The sequence below is a fragment of the Apostichopus japonicus genome, chromosome 16 (genome assembly GCF_037975245.1).
Source record: "Apostichopus japonicus isolate 1M-3 chromosome 16, ASM3797524v1, whole genome shotgun sequence".
Classification (NCBI taxonomy): Eukaryota; Metazoa; Echinodermata; class Holothuroidea; order Aspidochirotida; family Stichopodidae; genus Apostichopus; species Apostichopus japonicus.
Window position 1 is genome coordinate 29877294 of NC_092576.1, and position 10891 is coordinate 29888184.

Consider the following 10891-nt stretch of genomic DNA (forward strand, 5'->3'; position numbering starts at 1 on the left):
GACTTAGGTACATTCATTATAAGCATTGGTTTTTTCCCTCTGCCATTGTTGGTTGGAGTAAACTAAATGATGCGCTGGTGTGCGCGCATGTGCAAAGCCATTTTAACATTTCATCGGGAATTTCAGATATTTCGAAATAATTTCAGATATCTGAAATTAAATGACAGAGATCTCGAGTTTATTTAAGATATCTTAAAATCAAATTCAGATATCTCGAAATACCGGAGAATATCAGATATCTGCAATTGAATTCGAGATATGTGCAATTCCATTTGAGATATCTCGAATTATCTCGAATTGAATTTCAGATATCTGAAATAGAATTTCACATATCTCGAATTCTTTTGCAGATATCTGAATGAGAATTTCAGATATCTCGAAATCTGTTTAAGATATCTCCAATTAAATTAAAGATATCTCGAATGTAATTTTAGATTCTATTTCAGATATCTAAAATAAGAAACACTTTCAGATATCTCAAATTCCCGATTAAATCTTAAAATGGCTTTCCATATGCGCAGAGCATCGACACATTTAGGTGTCGTCTGGCGTGCCGCTAGTGCTGTCTATCTCCCCATTGCGCAAATGTAATATGGGTTTCTGCAACGTAAGAAGAGGAAGACACTGATTCCACATATACTGACATAAGCCTATTACATGGCTTCGTTACCCTGTGGTACTGTGTATTAGTGGGGCGAACTTGGACTGGTCCGAAAACTACTGGGCGAACTATATAGGCTTTGCTAATATTACTAATAATAATATAATGCTTGTATTAAAGTTCCATAAGTTGGTGACTGCATACAAATACACTGATCCTAGAGCTTGTAGGGACGCTGTGATGTGTATTCATTTTTGTTTTCTCTCGCTATTTTATGAAGAGGAATGATGCACTGATTCCTTGTACCGATATAAACATGTAGGATTATTAAAATGACTCGGAAAAATCAAGGCTACACATTTCTCGGTCCATCCAACCAAGTGTTCTTTTCGTTACGGATTTTTAACATACGCTCCGTGGTAGGACCATACTTTGAAAGTGAGCGACTTATGGTGAAATTTTAGGATAATGTAGAAGGGATGTATCTTAGTATATTTGGTCATGTTTCAGAAGTATTCTTTGTTATTTGGATGTCTGAAAGTGAAAAATGTTGTTAATAAGTGAATTTTGCCTACTGTAAGAGTTGCGGGATATGGGGTTGTTGTCGGCAGCTAGCTGTACAAAAGGATTATTGGGAAACCCCCTAGTGGTCACGATGTGTGGGGACAACTGTATTAGAAATACAACATGCTAAAACAAGAATAAGACTGGATGTTATGTATAAAAGTAGCTATATTTGCTCGGCCTTAACACACAGGAAACTATGCAACATAATGAATGTTGGTAAATCACTCTTTACTGTTACATAATTACACGTAAATGGGGCTCAAATTACACTAAATTGTGGGATAAGAGCAATGTTGTTGACTGACTGGAAGAGACGGTGACTGGTGAGAGTTCCATGAATATACTGGAGTAAAAATAAATAGATCTGTTCAAAGAAATGGTCTTCCCAAGAGAGTATGTAACATAAAGTCCAGGTACAAGATAGGTAAATATAGCAACTAACAGAACACAGCTCCCAGTTCCATAGATCCATTACAAACGATGTAATAACACAAACGTAATGCATATGAATTATTAACAATAAATTCATGCAGGAAAAGTTATATTTATGTAGATATATATTCTTAAAGCATAAGATGCTGTAGACAACTTATTAACTATTTCTATATACGTATACTGTAGTGTACAGACTACATTATGTCAAGAGTGGGTAAAATACAAACATGCCTCGTTCACTGGCTGACAACCAAACTGCCTCTCTCCCAAAACACCTTGGAGGAAGCACCTTAACCACAGGGTAACAACATGTGACCCTCTCTCATTGGCCTATACACACCCCAGCTACCAAGAGTAACACTCAAAACCAATCAGAGCTTGTTACACAAGACTGAATCTGCATACAAATGCTGACCCTATAAATGAAACAACTAAGACAAAGCATCCCCTTTCTTAGAGAAGAAAGGAAGAGGGAAGATGTTTACTGCAACCAGCAACTTTGGCACTGTTGCCACTGGCTCACTTCTATTTATAAAGGAATATGAGCACATGATGTGGAAGAGTAAAGGCATACCTATTACATAACCACTTGGATGGGGGAGAAGAAATAGACCTTTTTACAGTACCATCATATACTTTCATATCATTAGTACACAGTCGCTCGTAACGTTATACTACTAGATTGTTTCACTATACCATTTTAACCCTTAGGCCTAGGCTATAACGTAACGAGCGCCTGTGGTCTAGTAGTAAAGTGTAGCCTAACGTTAGGTCGGTACAAAGTTGGCGCGATCTGTGGTCTTGGCTAGACTGTTGATAACTTGATGTGTTAGCTGGTATTGTGTGTTAAATTCATAACATAAAAGATAAGTACATATGCTCACCAGTAACTTGATAAATAACTCTTCATTGGAACTGCTAAGAACACAGAAGAATTTTCTTTCATAGGTGTCAAACCGCGTGTAGGAAATAAATGACCGCGTCCGCGAGGCTCACACGAAACGCGTAAAACTCATCCTCGGATAGCACAAGCGATGAATGTTTTTACAATGGGAGATGATATCCACTGGATTAAATCTATATGAGAATTGCAGTGGATAAAACATAACGTAGTGCAGATTAGTTGTAATATACAGTGTGCGTGCTGTTTACGTGCTAAGTAAACGGACACGGACCAAAGGTCAACAGAACCAAAAACAAACCCGGTCTGTAAAACAACAACTGAAACCCACAAATCTCTCACCAACGCAGCGTTTAACGTGACGTTAAAAGGACACGGACCTAAAGGCCAACAAAAGCAAAAGAAATAAAACACTGCAAAACCGGCCCTAAAAAGCCAACCCCTAACCAAAAGCAGAAAAAAACCAACCTATATTATGTAACGACCACACAACCCAACACCTACCAACTAACTCACTCCTAATCATCCGGGGAACGCCGTCCCGATAGGCAGTGTCGGGAAGCCATGCATGGTCCGCCTCCATGCGCAACCTAATGTCACTTTGCTGAGGGGGACAACATCCTCTGCCCTCCAGACGGTCCCCATCGAAAACTAGGCGGCATCTGCTGTAATATACAGTTGCAGGAGTCTAGCAGACAAATCTTGCTTCCAGGGTGAAGTCCTTCTACCAAGATGCCACCTACTAGAGTACAGTAGTGTAGGTATTTAAACGACAGTGAGCTTGCCTTATTTATATTCCATTGAGTCACAATGTTGAATAGGCTGACCAGTAGTGAACAAAAGAGATGATTTCAAAAGGAATTGCTGGCTGTTGATGGCGAAAGGCAACTGATGGTTGTGAAGTATCATCAGCTGACAATTGTAAGTGCAAATGTTTTAGAATCGGGAAGATAACGGAAAGATGGGAGAAGTCCTAAGATGTCGATGTGTATGGCCATTTTTCGAAAAAAAAATTTTCAGCCAGCCTCTAATTTTGGCAGCATCCTGTCGCTCACTATCTTGTTGTTCATGAATGCTAGCATCATTCAAGTGTGCTACAACTACAGGGAAATTCCAGTAGCGCCCGTCGCCTGTGGTCTACCCATGTGTGCTATCAACAAGTGTTTGCCGTAACACTGTGACTGCTCAAGCATGTCTGCCAACTCATTGAAATAAAGTGTCAATCACAAACCTTCGTAGCGAAATAAGAATCTCTGAATGCAACTTTAGCAGCGAGCTCAAGTCTGTGGGCTACACAGCTGATGCCCATTAACCATGGCATTGCATGATTCAACTTCGCAAGTATGCCCTCATTCCTAATAGCAGCTCCATCAGCACCAAAGCCAATGAGATTCGTCTTCCATTCAGTATTTCCTCTCTCTATGAACATTGTGTTGATACAATCCAATACAACATATGCGCTGGCATCTTCAACATCTTGAAACCTTAATTAGAAAAAGTAGATTTGTATATAATTTTAATCCAACATATTACCCCACCAAACAATATCAGAAACAGATAGAGAGAGACAGAAGGGGAAGTGTATATTATATATCAACATTCAATTAAGGAACATGCCAAAATTGCTTTAAAACTGAAAGACACAAATGCAGTAATGCACTCACCCATAGAATGACATTTCTGGGACATTGTCTACTAGGTTCTTAATGTACACCAATTCCTTTTCCTTAACACTTCTGCCATTGCTGCCATCTGTCAAGAAAGTGATGTATCGTACTGAAGATAATCTACTGATAGTATCCTGGCGAATATCATCAGCCAGAAATTTGATAAAGGTACGAGCCTGCGTTTGATTGATGTAGGTGCTACCAAGGTAAACACCATGCCTTTCCTTCAGGGTTGAGGGCGGTAAAGTAGGTGAATATTTGTTCATGTTTTGCAAGGTCCTAGGTTATTGTCAAACAATTTAACAATTCTGTCATGTTCCTCTCTTCATTTTCGAAGCCCACATTCATATTCGTAATATATGCGCTTTCTGTTCATAGCCATGGCGCGTGCGTTTGATGAGCCTTCTGCTTTCCTGGGAGCTATGTTTGGGTGACGCTGCAAATATTCTTCCAACCAAAAGCGTCCTGCCATCTTGGTTTCCATATTGAAGTTGTGGGGTATGTCGTTAGTGCATGAATAATGTAAAGCTAGCTTCCGAACGTCTAGTCGACTGAACCCGTGTAGAGACCGAGTGGAAAAACTCAAAGAACAGAAAAAAGACATCTGCACACTCTGGGGTTCTGTGCTACTGTGGTGTATTTTCTATCACACTATTTACAAGAACCTGATGACCAATCTGGCAGATGCTGGTCATCAGTGTTTCAAACAACTATAAAGAAAACAATACCTAAGGCATTCATACAGGACTGTAAGGTATTTGCCTACAGGTAAGTAACAATGACCCTCTGCTACAATATATACAAGGGTAGACTTTGGAACACCATTCATCTTAGAGGCGACGCGGATGCCCATGTCTCCCCTTCGGCAAACCCCGACAGCACTCCTTGTCTGCCTTCGACCATGTGCCACGCGTTGATTTTTTTTGTATAATTCATCGGCATCTGGTCTATATGGCAAGACAGCCATTAACATTAATGTGTTGGCCTACCAGGCTAACACTAATCCAGGGTAAACGTCGACCGGGACTCTGTCCTGGAGTGGCGGCTTAGTAGTCGTAGTCGCTAAAACATTTTGTTGCATGACAGCGACTGCGCCTCCAGAGATTGTACCGTCCTGTATTTGTAGTTGTATCTGTGACTTCGACTGAACCTACACAGTCAGAATATTAAGCAAATGGTACCTTGAATACTGCACTTTGACGGCCTAAACTTCTGTCACTCGGTATCATGATACCTGCATACCAGAAAGACATGGTCTATTTCAGGATAACAGGCATAGGCTTACACAGACATGACAAGAAGTTTAGGGGTCTGATATTACTTACACACAAAACCCGCATATAGCCTACACGGTAATCTCATTAATGATTGTTGACATATACCAGTTACGCGAGACAATAGTTTACATTGCCAGCTACTCCAAACTACCAAAACTCTATAGAGCTCCGACCCCCTGATCGTCTTCTGCTAGACGTTTTTGAGAATCACATATCTTACAATAATGCAGGTTTCTCATGGAATTTTGGTTACTTTTCAAATTAAATGCGTTGTTGAAAAGTATGCATTTACTTGCGATACAGATATGAACTCCACAATTTCACCCATCTAATGGAGTTGGATACTGAAAGCATTTATGCAGAAGAGTATATGTTTTGTATTCACTGGCAAAGCACAACCCATGGCGTCTAATACATCGACATGTAAAGTAGATGACACTTTGTAAATGAATAATACCCAATGCTGTTCGTCTACACAATATGGAGATAAAATGATAAATTTTTGGTCAACAATCCGGTCGTTATCAAAGCTCTGACGCAGTTATTCATCGTTAAATCTTCAGACATTTGTTGGTGAATATCAGTGGGGAGAATAAGAGCTCTTGATTTGCAATTCTTAAATAAAAGTGTAAGGTATGAATTGAATTCATGATATTACAAGACAACCATGACGTAAATGAAAGTTTATTGAAACACTACTACTAAGCTGCTTTACTGTTAGCACACTAAAGTTAATATTGTAACGCTTTCCGCTTCGGTGGTATGGTGAAGTACCCAGTTGGCAATTGAGGAAGGGGGTTGTAGAAAGAGACTCGAGGACACCGTTGAAAAGAAGTAGACTAACAGTGCATTAAGAGTTTAAAAAGTATAATTAGGTAAACAATGTACCTGCCGTACATCTTTCGTAAAGCATAATAAACAAATAATATATACAGAAAGTAGAACAATAAAACCTAAACACAATAACAAGGGCGTCGTACATGAACTAGCCCTAATATGTAAGCTGCCTAGCAGCGCAGCTAACTATAGGCGCTGCGTCAAAGACAACGCAGCGCAGGCACAACGCAGCTAATCTATAGGTACTGCGTCAAGGGCGACGCAGCGTAAGGACAACGTAACGCAGCTAACGATGAAGTTCGTCGGCCCGCGAACCCTACGCTGTGACGACCTTGCGCAGGCACAAGCAGTTACGCAGCGCAGCTGCAGAATGCATGCAGGCACAAGCAGTTACGCAGCGCAACTGCTGAGTGCATAACTTGACCCTCTGCACAAGCCAAAAATAATCTAAGCCCCTAAAACAACATACAAATTCGGCATAGATTCTGCCTAGCAAATTACACTAAATATATCGCAACTTAATGTCTACAAACGCTCCTTGCACGACATTATAAATACCCCCGTAACTGTTTAGAACCCTATACACGATTTAATTAACCAATTATGAAAAAGCCAGTGAGATTGACCAGCGCCATAGCCCAATGACAGCCGGTCAACGGTCTCTACAATACTATACGAATATGAAGTAAACCCCGCCCCACTGTCTATGCACCCCTAATAATTAACCGTATACTAAGAACAAAGGAGGCCTTGTCCACCGGACTGTTTACATAAAGCCCCGGCAGCAAGAACCAACTTCCGCAGCCAGCAACAAACTGATACTCAAGTTACACAAACTAGAGACCTCCTAGCTGAAACATTACGTAAGAAACATTTTATAACGGTAAATAGAAAATACGTACACACGAGAAAATTAGGTTGTTTTCTCGTAACAATATAGTCACTTGCTAATTCAATGCATGTTGTTAAATATTCACGCAAATTAAATTTCTCAATATAACAAGTAATTTTTTCATTGCGTTCGTACCAACATTATAATCGCTTACTAGTCACTACCTTTCTACTAAAATTTTATTTAAATGAAACCTTTCGTGTCATCAAATCATAGCTTGCAACAAATATGATACGATATTGCACTCGTTGAAATATTGTTTGTCCATCAAATTTTCCTGCCGGAGGTAAAAGTTATCGCCCACTACCTTATAACTACTTGCATGTAATCTGGGCAAAGTAGAAGATAATTCTTCTGAATATATTCCGGATGATTACATTTTTCCTTGTCTACAATCCGTGAAATATGTTCCTGAACCATTGACGAATCACAAAAGTTACCTACAACAAATACAACATTTCAATTTCGTTAATAAACCTGTCCGCGTATTACAAATGCAACACCCAGTGTTAGAGAGAGAGTATCCGCAGTGATATAATTTCGGAACTTATATCAAAGCTCATTTGCAACATTCTCTAATGACATGTTTTCACCATTGCATGTTGCCGAATCAGTGATAGATCGAAAACAAAATTGAAGCTTTGAAACGATGCTTTCGGTTTCAGATATTTCAGTAACATATATATAAACACATTCGTCGACTTCCACAGTGGGCCTAACGTTTCGCGACTTGTTAGCAGTTTTGGGTAAACAAATATTCGAAACCTATTTTTCATCAGTTATAAGGCATGGTATACCAGTGGATCGTCATGGATCAGGACAGGAATCTTTTGCATCTGATTTACTCTCACTTCCCGTAGTTTGTTTGAGACTTTCACTTGAATCACAGTTCTGAATATATATGACAAACAGAATCATCTATTACAACTTACCTGCCGCCTTCTTTAACAACACAAGTGAAATGTCCTGATTTAGATGATCCCCCATGCTGCTGAATCACTGAATGTAATTGATATTGACCATTCTTTACGCTTTTAATTGAATCCAGATTAATAAAATCTCCAATTTGAATCTGTCTATGTATTTTCTGGTTTGTCACCAAGTACCTGTTTGTAATGATTACCAGCACCTCCGGCGCTTCGTACAGAGAAAACTTACATTTGAAATTGTTTTCAGTTGGAAGGGCCATGCAATAACGTATATACAGCCCGTTTAGAGAGGGGTGTGTATCGGGGTTAAAACCTTAAGGACACTTTGGTTAACAAACCTGTACATGTATTACAATGCAACACCCAGTGTAAGAGAGAGAGTACGCAGTAACATAATTTCGGAACTTATGTGAAAGCTCATTTGCAACCTTGTACAAATCCTCTATTGACATGTTTTCACCATTGCATGTTGCCGATTTAGTGAGAGCACGAATACACAATTTAAGCTTTCGAACGATTCTTTCGGTTTCAGATACTTCAGTAACATCAATACAAACACATTCGTCATCGGCCTTTTAAATAAGCTCTTGTGTAGTATCTGTTCCCTTTCGAGGGGGGTTGGTGATTTAATTTATTTCGTCTATACATAAGAACAATAGAACAAAGTGGTATAGTATAAACAGGACATTAGAAAAACAATACTAGTTTATCGAGCTAGCGACCAAAAATATCGAGTAGTGTTACGTGACCGGGCTCAGACTTAATGTGGAAACAGATTACGTGACATAAAAAGGAGAACACGAGGATGAAAGTAACTTTAAAGCATTTAATAAGCTATTTACATGGCAGAACAAAGTATAAATATGAACATAATACATAACTATAGATTCTTAATTCAATTCACGTCTTTCTGGACTTGGAGAACCGGGGGGAGAGTTTCTGCTTATTTCTTGAGTTACCTTATAGTGCTAGGCGGATAGTGTCCAGGTTTGCTTTAGAAGTAGTTCGGCTGGATGTAGATACAATTCAGATAGAGCGACGCGAATCCATTAGAGTGAGTAGGTCGGGGTTCCGACAAAAGTATAGAGTTTAATATATACTGTGTTTAAAATGGGCACAGTAATCAAGCCAAGGAACGATCAGAGGTGTGGCAACAACCTCTGAACGGAACGAACGGAGAAAACGGAGAGGGTGCTCAATCGGGCGTCTGCGGCTTTTATACCCGGAGTGTAAAGGAACGTTCCAGTAGGCTATGAATATTCACGAAGTGTGCGAAACACTTTGTTGGCGAGTTCCAGTTATGTAGTGCGTGAGCGCATCTGGGATCGTAACAATCGGAAGACTCGAAGACTTGAATAATAACTTATATTACGTAATAGGGTAGGTGAATAAGTTGGTTACATAACAGTAGGTAATATTAAAAGAAGGGATAAATAAACATGAGATAATGAATACTCAGTCCGCGTAGTTTTTAACTAGGTGGGCTTAAACGCTTAAACGTTTTCGCTTAAACGTTACATAAGAAGCACCTTCAATTTTTCTAGCAGTACTTCTTCAAGAGTAATTTACCGTGTTTCGAGTGATGTCTGCTAACAGAAAAATGGGTATTATTCCTCGTACTGTTACGAATGTACGCGAAATTACAGGAATTAACAATAAGACACTGGAGGAATATTGTTGATATACTTATAAATAAAAGAAGAAATGTCGCTGACCTTAAGAATACCAAGGTCTTTGTGCAAAGTACTGGTAGGATAACGTCGATGTTTAAAAGTACTGGTTTTTAACATTCTATTTTGGAGGATTTGTAAAGGCTTAAGTATGGTAGCTTTAGCCATGCCAGAAATTTCAGCACCTTAAGAAATCTTACAACAAACCAGTGAATAGTTAAGCTGACTAGCCATGGAGGAAGTGAGCAAATCCCTGGGCTGAGGTTCGTTCCAAGGAATTTCGACAACACAGCTAGTTGACCTCTAACGTCATATCCGTCTCAGATTCGCTCATAGTATTGTGGAGTTTTGGGGATAAAGATGAAGATGCTAGTTACTTTAAGAGCATTGTTAAAACGAAATGCATAAAATGAAGTCAAGAAATGAAGGAAAACGAAACACTCCGTGTGCGGTACAAACTGTTTGCATCACTAACGTAAGGGAAACCCTCAGATCTAGGCCCTAGGTAAAGATGGTACACGAAACACTCAGTTTGCTGTTCCAGACGTTTGAATCACTGTCTGTGATGTGGTAAGTGAAACACCTTGCAAGGAACTCCAAGTGTTTGAATCACCCCTAAAAAACACGAAGTTTTGTTGTCGAAACTAGCCTCAACTAGCTGTGTTGTCGAAACACCTTGACACTAACGTCAGTGAAACCCTGAGAATGCAATACAAAGTTTTGTTGTCGAAACACCTTGACACTATCCTCAACTAGCTGTGTTGTCGAAACACCTTGACACTAATCTCAGTGAAACCCTCAGAATGCAATACCAAGTCATCATTCATTCACTTCCCATGCTCCATTAATCCCCCATGCTTTATTCCTCATCGTGTCCCATTAATCTACCATACCCAATTCATTTAACACACCATTCACATACCTCCATTCATTCACCTACTAACCCCACCCACCTTTTGCCATCCACTGATCTACCAAATATACTTATTACAATTTAGTCAGTCCAACCTTAATTACAACCTTTACTCACTCTATTGCAATTCAACACACCCAGCCTTTATTTTAGTCCGACATAAGTTTCTAAAAGAAACATGCCCAACTTTTTGGTTCCTTGC

The 10891-nt window shown here is 39.5% G+C and overlaps 1 long non-coding RNA gene across 1 annotated transcript; it reads right to left on the reverse strand.

Moving 5' to 3' along the window:
- Positions 1-588: 588 nt before the first annotated feature.
- Positions 589-10662, reverse strand: LOC139981937 (uncharacterized). Its single transcript, XR_011797939.1, has 2 exons — positions 10550-10662; positions 589-10451 (listed from the first exon to the last, which is right to left on the reverse strand). It is a non-coding gene; the product is annotated as an uncharacterized lncRNA (long non-coding RNA).
- Between the last annotated feature and the right edge of the window lie 229 nt (positions 10663-10891).